Raw genomic sequence first — 14,299 nt, 5'->3', positions numbered from 1 at the left:
TCATCATTGGTGTATAAGAATGCCATCGATTTCTTGACGTTAATTTTTTATCCTGCTCCTTTGCCAAATTCATTTATTAAGTCTAGTAAACTTTTGATGGAGTCTTTGGGGTTGTCTATGTATAGTATCATGTCATCTGCAAATAATGACAATTTCACTTCCTCCTTTCCTATTTGGATCCTTTTTATTTTTATTTCCTGTCTGATTGCTATGGCTAAGACTTCCAGTACTATGTTAAATAAGGGTGGCGAAAGTGGGCATCCTTGCCTTGTTCCTGTTCTTAAGGGATATGCTTTTCGTTTTTGCCCATTGAGTATAATGTTGGCTGTAGGTCTTTCATATATGGCCTTTATTATGTCTAGATATGATCCCTCTATTCCCACACTGCTAGGTGTTTTTTATCAGAAATGGATGCTGGATTTTGTCGAAGGCTTTTTCAGCATCTATTGATATTATCATGTGGTTTTTATTCTTCATTTTATTTATGTGGTGTATCACATTTATGGATTTGCAAATATTGTACCAGCCTTCCATCCCTGGGATGAATCCCACTTGGTCATGGTGGATAATTTTTTTGGTGTATTGCTGGATCCAATTTGCTAGTATTTTGTTCAGGATTTTGGCATCTATGTTCATCAGGGATATTGGCCTGTAGTTTTCTTTTTTTGTAGGGTCTTTTTCTGGTTTTGGAATTAGAATTATGCTGGCTTCATAAAATGAGTTTGGAAATCTTCCTTCTTCTTGAATTTTTTGAAATAGTTTGAGGAGAATGGGTATTAGTTCTTCTTTGAATGTTCAGTAAAACTCCCCCGTGAAGCCATCCGGGCCTGGGCTTTGGTTTGCTGGGAGAGTCTTGATTACATCTTCAATTTCTTTTGTTGTTATTGGTGTGTTCAAGTTTTCTATCTCTTCCTGATCCAGTTTTGGGAGACTATGTGTTTCTAGAAATTTGTCCATTTCGCTTAGATTGTCGAATTTGTTGCCATATAATTTTTCATAGTAGTTGTTAACGATCTTTTGTATTTCTGTGGTGTCAGTTGTTATCTCTCCTCTTTCATTTCTGATTTTGTGTATTTGGGTTCTCTGTCTTTGTTTCTTGGTGTGTCTAGCTAAGGGTCAATCAATCTTGTTTATCTTTTAGAAAAACCAGCTCTTTGTTTTACTGATCCTTTGAAGTGTTTTTTTTGTTTTGTTTTGTTTTTTTGTCCCTATGTCATTTATTTCTGCTCTGATCTTTACTATTTCCTTCCTTCTACTTGCTCTGGGGATTTCTTTTTGTTTGCTCTCTACTTCTTTAAGTTGTGAGGTTAGCTAGTCTATTAGAGATTTTTCTTGTTTTTTGAGGTAGGCCTGTAGTGCTATGAACTTCCCTCTCAGAACTGCTTTCGCTGCATCCCATAGATTTTGTGTTGTTGTGTCTTCATTTTCATTTGTTTCCAGGAAGTTTTTGATTTCTTCCTTGATCTCCTCGGTGACCCATTCATTGTTTAATAACATGCTATTTAGCTTCCATGTGTTCAAATTTCTTTGTATGTTCTTCTTGCAACTGATTTCTTGTTTCATGCCATTGTGATCTGAGAAGATGCTTGATATGATTTCAATCTTCTTGAACTTGTAGAGACTTAGTTTGTGTCCTAACATGTGGTCTATCTTTGAGAATGCCCCATGTGCACTTGAGAAAAATGTGAATTCTGTAGATTTGGGGTGTAGTTCTCTGTAGATATCTATTAAATCCATTTGGTCTAGTGCTTCATTTAGAGTCTCTGTTTTCTTGCTAATTTTTTGTCTAGAGGATCTATCCAGTGATGTCAGTGGGGTGTTGAAGTCCTCTGCTATGATTGTATTGCTATAGATTTCTCCTTTGAAGTCCTCCAGAAGTTTTTTAATATATTTTGGTGCTCCTATATTGGGTGCATATATGTTTATCAAGGTTATATCTTCCTGTTGGATAAATCCTTTCAATATTATGTAGTGGCCTTCTTTATTTCTAATTATGGCCTTCATTCTGAAATGTATTTTATCAGATATGAGTATTGCTACCCCAGCTGTTTTTTTCTTTTCCGTTTGCTTGGAAGATTTTTTTCCATCCCTTCACTTTCAATCTATGTGAGTCTTTTGTTGTGAGGTGGGTCTCTTGTAAACAACATATAGATGAGTCATGCTTTCTTATCCAATCAGCTACTCTGTGTCTTTTTATGGGAGCATTCAGTCCATTTACATTTAAGGTGATTATTGATATGTACTTATTTATTGCCATTTTTGTTTAGTGTGGTTCTGTTTTTCTTCCTATTTCTCCTGGTAATTACAGCAGTCCTTTTAACATTTCTTGCAGTGCTGGTTTGGTGCTAATGTATTCCCTTAGCCTTTTTTTGTCTGGGAAGATCTTTATTTGACCTTCTATTTTGAATGATAGCTTTGCTGGGTAGAGTAATCTTGGATTCAGATCCTTGTTTTTCATGACCTTGATTACTTCATGCCATTCCCTTCTGGCCTGTAGTGTTTCTTGTGAGAAGTCAGCTGAGTGCCTTTTGGGGTTTCCTTTGTAGGTAACCTGTTGCTTATCTCTTGCTACTTTTAGGATTCTCTCTTTGTCTTTAATTTTTGGCAGTTTGATTACTATGTATCTTGGTGTGGGCCTGTTTGGGTTCTTCTTACTTGGTGCTCTCTGTGCTTCTTGAACTTGAATGCCTTCTTCCTTCACCAAATTAGGGAAGTTTTCTGTCACTATTTCTTTGAATATATTCTCTAACCCTTGCTCATTTTCTTCTTCTTCAGGGACTCCTATGATATGAATATTATTTCATTTCCAGTTGTCCCACAGTTCTCTTAAGCTGTCTTCCTGTTTGTTAATCGTTTTTTCCTTTTGGTTTTCTGATTGGTTGATTTTTTCTACCCTGCCTTCTAATTCACTGATCCGGTCCTCAGCTTCCCCTACTCTGCTTTTTAGACCTTTCAATGTGTTTTTCCTTTTTGATATGTCATTCTTCATTTCTTCCTGTTGGTTTTTAATTTCCAACTGGTTGATTTTCAACGTTTCTATGTCTTTACTCATGGTGCTCATATCCTTACACATGCTGTTGAGCTTCCTCAACATCATGGCTCTAAATTCTAGTTCTGTTAACTTGCTTACCTGCACCTTATTTATCTCATCTTCCGTAGAGGTCTCTTGTTCTTTCATTTGGCTTTTGTTTCTGTGTTTCACCATTTTGGCTATCACAGTGGGCTTTGGAGTCTGCCAAATTTCCCTGTGGGTGTTGGTGTTCTGCTGTTTGTGTTTCCCTCTCCTGGGTTTGGATGAGCCAGGGAGGACACACTTTAAACACCACCGTTAAGTCTTAGCTTTTCTGGTTAGTGTTGCTAGCCCAGGGAATGGTAGTTATCCTCTAGCTTTCTTTTGCCTGGAGGCTATTAGTAGAGGTCACCTGAAGGCCCTTGGTTTCTGAGTTGCCTGAAAATCTCCCTCAGGTGCTCAGTGTAAGAGGATTTCCCGAGGGTGGGGCAGCTGTTGGTTGTTAATGGGCCTCAATTAGTATTTCAATGGCCACCAGGTGGGATTGAATCTCTGAGGGAGGGGCAAAGGAGGTATTTCCTAGGAGAATACCCTATGAGCAACCGGGACTCAATCCCCTCAGGCTACATCTAGAAACCATGCATAACATGCCTTTGCCTACCAGAGAACAAAGAGCCTGGGATATTTATCTACTACTGTCTTAGCTTGGGCTGCCATAAGAACATACCGTAGGTGAATGGATTAAACAGCAGACATTTATTTCTCAGAGGTCTAGAGACTGGAAAACCTAAGATCAAGGTGCTGGCAGATTCAGTTCTTGGTGAGGGCCCTCTTCCTGGCTTGCAGATGGCTGCCTTCTTGGTGTGCACTCACATGGTAGAAAGAGGGAGAGCTCCAGTCTCTTCTTATCCTATAAAGACACTAATTCCATGGGGATCCCACCCCCATGACCTCATATAAACCTAATTACCTCTCAAAGACCCCACCTCCAAATAACATCATGCTGGAATTAGGGCTTCAACATATGAATTTGGGAGACACAAACATTTAGTTCATAATATCCACCAACTCCCATCCCCATAGCTGAAGATTGACCTGGGGACATTAGCTTCCCTGCCCGTCCTAGTTGCACCTGTGCTCAACTGAACCTCCCAGGGCAGAGAAGCAAGGAGAGGCAGGTGCTGGAGGGAAACCTACTAGAAACTGCCTACCACAGCTGTGAGTGAAGCGCTCTATAGCTGAGCTAAGAGATAAGCTATGGGACCATCTAGAATACCTGCTTCATTTCTTTTGCCCAAGGCTAGGTCCTCAATCATAGGAAGATGGAAGAACTTGCTCGGTTGGCCTCAGAGGGTTGCTATCAAGATTGAATAAGATCGCATGTGTGTGTGTGTGTGTGTGTGTGTGTGTGTGTGTGCGCGCGCGCCTGGCCAGTATGGCTCAGTGGATTGAGCACTGTCCCATGGACTGACAGGTCCTGGTTCGATTCCCGGTCAAGGCATATGCCTACATTGCGGGTTTGATCCCCAGTAGGGGGGGGGGGTACAGGAAGCAGCCGATTGATGTTTCTCTCTCTCCCTTCCTCTCTCTCTCTAAAAAAAAACAGTAAAAACACATTTTTTAAAAGATCATGTGTATATGTGAGGCTGCTATAGACTGAACATGCACCACCCCCCAAATTCATATGTTGAAAGCTAATCCCCAATGTGATGCCATTAGGTGGCATTAGAAAGGACCTTTGGGAGATAATTAGGTCATGGGCATGGAGCCCTTTTGAATGAGATTAGTGCCTTATAAAAGAAATCCCAGAGAGCTACCAAGTCCCTTCTGCCATGTAAAGACACAGAGAGAAGGTGGCTGTCTAGGAGGAAGCAGGCTTCCACCAGACACTGAATCTGCCAGCACCTTAATCTTGGACTTCCAGCTTCCAGAACTGTAGGAAATAAATTTAAGTTGCTTATAAGCCACCCAGTCTGTGGTATTACAGCAGCCCTAATGGACTAAGACAGAGGGTGTTAAAAACTGTAAAGCACTATAGAAATTGAAGATGTAGTAAGAATTATTTAGTTAAGAAAGAAAGAGAGAAAAAAGGAGAAGAAGAGGGAGGAAGAAAAGAAAGGAAGGAAGGAAAGAAGGAAGGAGGGAAGGAAGGAGAGAGAAAAGGGAAGGGAAGGAGAAAAAAATATACTGGTTACTAACAATGTAGTATGAGACCCAAGGAGATAAATTAATCTTATGTATTCAACAAGTTTTACTGAGTACAGTAAACCCTCAATTTTGTGGACCTCCATTTAATGGACAAAATTTCCAGTCCATATGTCATATGTGAAAACTAACACCCTGTTAATTTTAAAATGCTTTTAACCAAGATTTGCTTATAATCAAATTAACAGATTATTTTTTGTTATTAAATCACTTATTTTTAACAAAAATAAAATAGGCCATATGTTGAAAAAAACACTGTAGTAATTTCACCGACATAAATAAATATTACTTATTTACAAATATAATGTACATATTGAAATCCAAGAGTCACTGCCAGTAAATAATGTTTCGTGAATGATTAGCATGTGATCACACCGCATCGCCAGTGGTAAATTGGTTCTGTTGGCCATGGTGTGACTTTCTGCAGTAGTTTTAATGCATGCTGGCTGATGTACATTTGTTTACTCATGGTGAATGGTGAATGCACGCATTTACTAGACCTATTCAGTATAAATTTAAAATTACAGTAATATATGTAGAACACTTTTCTGTAAAATTAAACTTTTTATGTATACTTAACTTTAATTACACAAACATGTCTACATAAGTAAAAACAGGTAAACTAACTAATTTGTCAATTTTTAAACATAGCATTCAAAAAACCTACCTTATTATATAACGAACATTGTGCTTTAATGGACACCCCCTCTCCAGAATTAGTCAGTCACATTAAGGTTTTACTGTACCTTAATTTGTTTCAGTCCCTATTTTAGGTACTAAGGATTCAGTCATGAACCAAACAGTCTAAATCTTAGCCTTCATGGAGTCTACTTTCTAGTGGGGGAGTAAAATACATAGCGAGTTGGTAAGTTGCTAGGGAGAAAAATAAATCAGGAAAGGGGCTAGGAAGACAGGGCAACAGTGTTTAGTAGGATAGTCTAGGAAGATGTCACTGAGAATGTGACTTCTGGGTCAAGCCCTGACGGAGAGAAGGGTGAGCGTTCCAAGCAAAGGCAGAGCCAGGGCAAAGGCCCTCTGAGGTGTGCCTTGCTTGTTGTTGGCAGGGCACCTTGGCTGGAGCAGAAAAAGCATTTGGAAGGGTGCTAGGAAGTAAAGTCTGGGCAGTGGGGGGAGGGGAGATCTTGTAGGGCCATGATGATTTTGGCTTTACTTTGGGTGAGATTGAGGGGCCGCTGGAAGGTAGTTAACAGCGAAGTAACATGGTCAAATATCTTCTAAAGGAACATTTTAATGCTGTGTTTAAAACAGTCTCTGAGCCCTGGCCAGTTTGGCTCAGTGGTTGGAGCGTCGACCCGCAGACCAGAGAGTCCCGGGTTCGGTTCCCACTAAGGGCACATACCTCGGTTGCAGTTCATCCTTGGCTCCTGTTGGGGTTGTGTGGTTGGCAACCAGTCGATGTGTCTTTCACATCAATGTTTCTCTCTCTTCCTCTCTCTCTCCCTCCTGCTCTATCTGAAGATCAATAGATCAATGCAAAAAAAAAAAAACAGTCTCTGAGGGCAGTCATTTGAAAGGATACTGTTGTAATCCAGATGAGAGCAGATGGTGACCGGACCAGGGTAGTAGTGGCAGAAAGGGTAGGAAGTGGCCAGATTCTGGATTTCTATTTTAAGGTACATATTGCCAACAACAGGATTTATTGCGAGAATGTGTGAGGGAAAAAAGTTATGAATGACTCTGAGGTTTTGGACCCAAGCAGCTGGAGAATTGCCAAAACGGAAACACAGAAGACTGTGGGCTCAAAGGCTCTAGTCAGGGTCTGATAGGAAGCCCGTCTGAATTTGACATGCTCTTCCGTGTCCCAGTGGAGATGTCTACACTGTAGACAGGAGTTAGGCAGTCATCTGGGTAGAGGTTCTGCGCCATTAGACTGGATGAGGCTACCTAGGGAAAGTGTGAAGGCAGAGAAGAGAAGTGCTGTGGGAGTCCTGGGGCACTACAAAGGTGAGAGGTCAGGGAGGCGAGAAGGAACCAGCAAAGAGAGCTAAGGAGTGGCCAGAGAGATGAGCAAAAACAGGAGAGGATGATGGCCTGGGAGCCAAGTAAAGAATAGTGTGACCTTAGGATTAAGGCATTATGGGCTATCGGGGTAACACCACCACAATTGTTCTCCCAACATTAAAAAATCATTCCAGCCCAGGCTGGTGTGGCTCAGTTGGTTGGGGCATTGTCCCATAGATCAAAAGGTGGCAGGTTCAATTCCCAGTTAGGGCACATGCCCAGGTTGCTGGTTTGATCCCTGGTCAGAGTGTGTGTGGGAGGCAACCAATAGGGAGGATAGGGAGGCAACCAATCTCTCTCTCTCTCTCTCTCTCTCTCTCTCTCTCTCTCTCTCTCATTGAAATGAATAAACAATAAATCCTTCCTTCCAGGGAGAGGTTAACTCCTAGGGAGGTCTTTCTACCTGGCTCAGTGCTTTCCTGGCCTCCCTTGCAGGCAATGCTGTACCCAGGCTCCCAGTTGTCTGTTCCATCTTTCTTTCAACGTCCCATTGCTTGATCACCTGCCCAAGTCCAGGCCTGGATTCTGTCCTGCCCTCTTGCACATCCCCTGGCATTTGGCCCAGTGTTCAGCCAAGCACCCACAAGCCCATCTGAGTGTGTCTGTCCCAGCTCCACTCTGGTCCCTACCTGGTTCTGGACCAACAATCCACCCCCTCAAATCAGCACTTGGCAGGATTTGCACCCACACCAATGGCACCTGGAGGCAGCTCCACAGTACTCACTCCTGGCACAAAGCTTATTTGTGACTTATGCTCTTTGCTGGCCAACAGGTTCTGTCCATCTATGGCAGCCACCATCTTTCTGGAAGTTCTCTAGCAAGCACACCTTCTTTTTTCCCACTTGGTCAACCTCAGAGTTACCCAACATTAAAAAGACCTGGTAAAAGAGCCAACCTGGTTATGAAGAAGCAGAGATGTGCCCATGTGCATGCACACACACACACACACACCACCACTACCACCACCACCACCACCACCACCACCATCATCCCTTGCAACCATGTCCATTGCTAAACTACTCAACTGTCAACAGCTATTGGAAATCATGACTGAAGAGACCAAATCGTGTGTGCACATCTCTTCTCTTCTTGCCACTCCAAGGCAGCAAGAGCCCTTTAAAAGCTATGAGGACATCCTCCCTTCCCACAGAGTAAATAAATGCTGGTCTCTGAGGAGGGAGTGTGGAAGAGACTAGGAGGCATTGGGTGGGTTTTTCTCCTGTCACAGCAACCTCTTCACTCATCGGAGGCTGGCTCAGGTTTTAGAGGGAGGCAGCATCGTAACTCACGAGATTAAAACATGCCCGCTTCTCCTCAGACATGTATTCTATATGAAAATGTGGTTTATGGGCATCAGGTCCACAAATCTAAAGCCCAAGCAATTCTACCTATGACCATCAGTCATGGAAGTTACACTCACTGAGAATGAAAATTTACACGACCACTGTTAGCCCATAACCAGCGACAGAGCGTCCCCCCTCCCCAGGAGCCAGGTCTCCCTGACAACAACTATCTGCCCCGTTTTCACTGGCTCATACTCAGACTAGTGGCAATGACTCTCAAATGTGAGTATTTATCATGAGGCACTCTCAAGGCCCATCTTTTCTACTTTGTAGAGAGGGAACTAGATTAGAAATAAAAGAAAATAGGTCAATTTCCACCTCTGCTACTTACCGCCCAAGTGAAACTCAGCCATTTACCCTCTTTGTCCCAGTTTCCTCCTCTGCCTACCTGTCCTGACAACCTTATTTACAACAGTTGTTACAAGAATTATCTTAATTCAGCATAGCATAGTGGCAAAGTCCTTAGTCTCTGAAGTCAAATTGCCTTTCAAATGCTGACTCTGTCATTTGCTCTGCAAACTTGAGCAAGTTACTTAACCTCTCTGTGCCTAAACTTCCTCCTCTTGTAAAATGAGGATAATTTGCCTCATAGTGGTGTTACAAGAATTAAATGAGTCAATATTTGTATGAGACCTAACAATGCCTGGTATTTTATAGTGCTAAATAAGTGTTACCTCAAATTCATTCATTCAATGAGCATTTATTAAGCACAATTAGTTTCCTGGGACTATCATAACAAACTGCCATGAATTGAGGACTTATAACAACAGAAATGTACTTTCACACAGTTCTGGAGACTATAACTCCAAGATCAAAGTGTTAGCAGGGTTGATTCCTTCTGAGGGTGTAAGGAGGAATCTGTTTCAGGCATCCCCCCAAGCTTTAGGTAGTTTGCCGGCAATCTTTGGCATCCCTTGGCTTATAGAGCCATCAGCCGAATCTTTGCCTTCATGTTCACATGGTGTTATCCCTGTGTGCATGTCTCTGTATCCAAATTTCCCCTTTTTATAAGGTTATCAGTTATATTGGATTAGGGCTCACCTTAATGACCTTAGCTTAACTTGACAACATCTGCAAAGACTCTACCTCCAAGTAAAATCACATTATGGGATACTGGGAGTTAGGACTTCAACATATATTTTCTGGAGGATAAAATTTAGCCCATAACAAGCACCTACTAAGAATCAAGTATTCTGCAAGTTGCCAAGAATACCAAAATTAAGTTGTCATGCCTTAGGGAGTTCACATTTGAATGTGGGAAACAGACTTATATGCATTAACTCAATAAGTATTGTACCAAGAAAATATACAAAATACAGAGACAAAAGGAACAGGGGTGGTGACACCAGAAGAGGGATTTCAAAAGGCTTCGCATGTGTACTGGGCCTTCAAGGATTAGCTGGATTGGCATGCCTCAAAGGAGTAACACGCGAGCAGAGCCGCAGGAGTCTGGAAGCACATGGTGTTTTCTGGGACAGCAAGTCATTGATGTGGCTGTAATGTCAGATGGAACTTGGGAATGATGAATCCAGAAACATTGTTAGGACCACATTTCAAAGAGCCTTGATTTCCAGATTCAGGAATTTTCATTTTATCCTCCAAGTACTTGTCTATGTCCAGATTCCCAGAAGCAGACTCAGAGACACGAATTCTTGTGAAAATGATTTATTAGGAGATGCGGCCAGGAAGAACTAGAAAGGGATTACAGAAATGTTGAAAGCAAAGTCAAGGGGCCAGACTAGACAAAGTCCCTCCAAGGGCAACTTTAGACCCATCCTGTAGGGGAAATCTATAGACAGAGATGTCCAGATTGGAGAAAAGGGGTTGAAGAATTTACAAAGTCCACCCATCAGTCACTGGTCCAGGCCTGCCCCCAGGCACTTTCAGCTGTCCACACTACAAGGCACAGGTGAAGTGGCTCTGGCATCCTGTGGGGGGTGCAGTCTCTTAACAAAGAGACACTGGCTGTCAAGAATAAAGGCACACTGGAAGCCAACGCCCACACAAATGGCCAAAAATTTAGAGGGTGGAGAACTGATAATGTCTACACTTATGAAGAGTCATTATACTGTTCTAATTAGGGAATTGAGTAGTCTGATCTCTATGTCAGAAATCTAACTTGTAATGATGTAAACAAATGGAATGGCAAGGAAACAGGTTAGCATCAAGGAAAGCACTTAGGAAACCATGGTAATGGTCCGGACAGGAGCTACTGGGGACTTGAACAAGTGTGGGGGATGGAAAAGGAGAGAACAGAGAGGACAGGGGGGATTAAAACAACATTTATGACTAGGATGTGATGACCATTTGGCTGAGGGGGATGAGGAATGTAAAGCAGATTTACCAAAGAATTTGGGAGGATGATTTTGGACACTCGAATGTCTATAGGATCCCCAACTAGAGATACCCTGGAGAGAGGCTACAGCTGGAATTATATATTTGGAAGGTACTGGTGTACAGATGGAAGATAGCAGTAGGAGCCAGGCAGAAAGGGTAGAGTCTGAAAACAGATCAAGAAGAAAACATTAGCTCATGTCAACTCTTGAGAGATGAGCAAGGAGAAGAGATGAAGAAAGACCAAATAAGATAGGTTTAGAACTAGAAGAGATGTGTAGCAGGAGGCAAGAGAGAAGGAAGTTTCAGGAAGGAATATGTGGTCAATGGCATTTAATGATGCCTGGGTGTCAAAAGAGGGTAAGGAATGAGCAGAAGCAATTAGATTTGACTATTACACAACCATACTAAAGGGGAAAAATCACATTGCACTAGGCTGAATGGTAAATAGAAGAAGAAATGGAGGTAACATATACCAATGCTACCAAAAGCATGGTCCACAGACCAGCAGTATCAGCAGGATCTGGGAACCTCTTCGAAACCCAAATTCTTGGGCCTTATCCCAGATCTACTGAATCTGAAATTCTTAGGGTACAGTTCAGGAATCTGGTTTTTAATAAGCCTTCCAGGTTATTCTGACACGGGCTAAAGTTTGAGAACCACTGATGTATACAACTTTCAAGAAGTTTGATTTTGAGCTTCTAAAGAAAGATGATGACTATCAACTAGGAAGCCAATGACCAGTTAGGATTAAAAATTGGACAGTACTTCACCAATAAAATGACATATTGAGAGAACATACAGATAGTCCATTGGTTTTACAACTGACAAAGAATAGACAACCTGCAGGTTATCATCAGGCATGGTTTAAGACTGACATCCATGGGCAAACCGCTTAGACACATGCCCAGTGGAAATGGGACAGCTGTTTATTTTGGATCCCAAAATCATCACCTAGATCATAATTTCCACCTAGACCCCCTCACAGCATTTCATAATCAGAGCAGTGACTGATTATGGCTATGTGTACCAAGAGCAAAACTATCAACCAAGTTATGAGAAACAATTAAAATTCTGTGTTTTCAGAGATAGGTAAGTTGAGATGCTGAAGTGAGCTTGTGGCAAATCTTGCCATAGAACCCAGACTTCTAATTTCTAATGTCCAACTTTATTCTAGTTTTTTACTGATGTATAAAAAGGCACCCCAATTTTGCTGGCATAAAAAAATATTGTTATTCTCTCCATTGGTTCTGGGGATTGGCCGGGCTCAGCTAGGCGATTCTAGCTGTGGTTTCAGTCAAGAGGTGGCTGATGCTGGAGTCATCTCAAAAAGCTTGCTCATTGCAGGTCTGGCTATTAATACCGGCTGTTAACTAGGACCTCAGTGGGGCCTGATGTCAAGAACATCTCCACATGACCGTTCTGTATAGTCTGGGCTTTCTCACAACTTGATGGCTGGGCTTCAAGGATTGTGTCCCAAGAGAGAACCAGGCAGAAGCCGGGCTGCCTTTTTTTGGCCTACCCTCAGAAGTCACATAACCTCACTCCTGCCATACTATTTGTGGAGGCAACCATAAGGCCTGCCCAGGTTCAAGGGGAGAGACTGAGACTCCACCTCCACATAGGAGGAAGACAAGGTTTTGGGAGAGCATGTTGGGCAGAAACTATTGTTTTAGCCATTTGTGCAAAATACAATTTTCCACAGAAAATAAATCCTCAGTGGTCAACCCCATTATGACCTTGCTCACTCTGGCAAGGTAAGCTCTAGCCCGTCTCTAATTACCCATGACCAGGCTGATTTTTCATTCCAGTGACCTTCCTTCAGAAGAGAAGAATGGACAGTTGGAAGGCAAATTCTCCTAAGGCCTTCATGGCCAGAAAAACTTCCCTGGGTCCAGCCTGGAGGCTCTAGAAACCCCCACCTCCTCCAGAGTCCCTTCCTCCTTTAGGAGTTAAGCACAGGAAGGGTGTGGTGGCTGAAGGGACAAAAGGAATTGATCAACAGCTGGAATTACATCACCCCCTCTCTTTGTTCATTTTTCATTACTGTTGTTGTTCTTTTTCCTGTGTTTAATTTCTCTCTTTCCTCACTCTCCCCTAGGACCTCCCCCTGAGAGATGGGGTTGCGGGGTTTGATTGATTGGTGCTGAAAGCAGGGAGGTTGCAAGTAGAGAGAGATCACCTTACCCCAGATAGTTTCCATAGCAACAGGGACAGGTTGGTGGGAGGGGCAGGCAGATAAGGGCCCTACTTTGGGGTTCAGTACGCAGTGGAGGTGAAGGCTGAAGTGTGTACAGTGGAGAGAGAGAAAAAAACAGTCTGTTCAGCTGGGTCAGAGAGTGAAAACATTATTCCAGATAGCTTGGAGGCTGGCCTTCACTGCCCTCTCACCCTTCTCTCTCCCCTTGTTCATTACCCAACAACCTTAGCAGCAACATTTGTGTGCCTACCACCCCTCATCCTGACTTGTAGCCCTTCTGGTCATTATTTCCTCTGGGAAAGGCTTTCTCCTCCTCCTTCCTTTCTCTGCTCTGTGTTGGCTTCTAACCTGAAAGAATCAACAAAGCCTAATTCCTATCCCACCTGGCCTTGGGAGAGGGAGAGAGCCCAGGTTCCTGCTGCAGAAACAGTCTGGCCCCCCCTCTGGCCTCCCACAACAGCCTTCACCTGGTCCTGTTCCTCAGGGGACTGGAGGTCACTGGGAAAGAATCTGGGGGAATCACCAAAGGCCATTAATTAGCTCAGAATACACAGGAAGCTCCTGAATGGTGACCACCCAGGCACTGAACACCCTATTGTGTGCACTCCCATGCCTTCAACACCAAACTCCCTAAGGCGAGGTGTGGCCCAGCAGCTCCTATTGAAAGCAAAGAGAAATGTTCACCCTTTGCTTTGAGGTTACTACTCCTTCTTTCCCAAGGATAGATCCAGAAATTGGTTCTCTCCCCACCCCCTTCCCCTTCCCTCCAACATCTCTTAATTCGCTGGTACTGTTGATCCCACAGTCAAGGACTACAACACACTTTGGTGCATCCCACTTGGTTTCTTTTGCCTCCATTGGTTGTTTCAGTGTAACTGAACAACAGAAATCTCTGGGGCTGGCTCATCCTAGAGCAGTGGTTCTGAACCTTCCTAATGCCATGACCTTTTAATACAGTTCCTCATGTTGTGGTGACCCCCAACCATGAAATGATTTTCGTCGCTACTTCATAACTATAATTTTGCTACTGTTATGAATCACCATCGGAAATATGTGTTTTCCGATGGTCTTAGGTGACCCACAGGTTGAGAACTGCTGTCCTAGAGCAAACATTCCTCCTGTTCCCCAAAGGTGAGTGCAGAGTCGGGGAAAGCAAAATGGAGGCTCCCCAGCCTGAGCTGGCAA

Source organism: Molossus molossus, unplaced genomic scaffold, assembly GCF_014108415.1.
Source record: "Molossus molossus isolate mMolMol1 unplaced genomic scaffold, mMolMol1.p scaffold_m16_p_2, whole genome shotgun sequence".
Lineage (NCBI taxonomy): Eukaryota > Metazoa > Chordata > Mammalia > Chiroptera > Molossidae > Molossus > Molossus molossus.
This window is presented reverse-complemented; position numbering follows the sequence as displayed.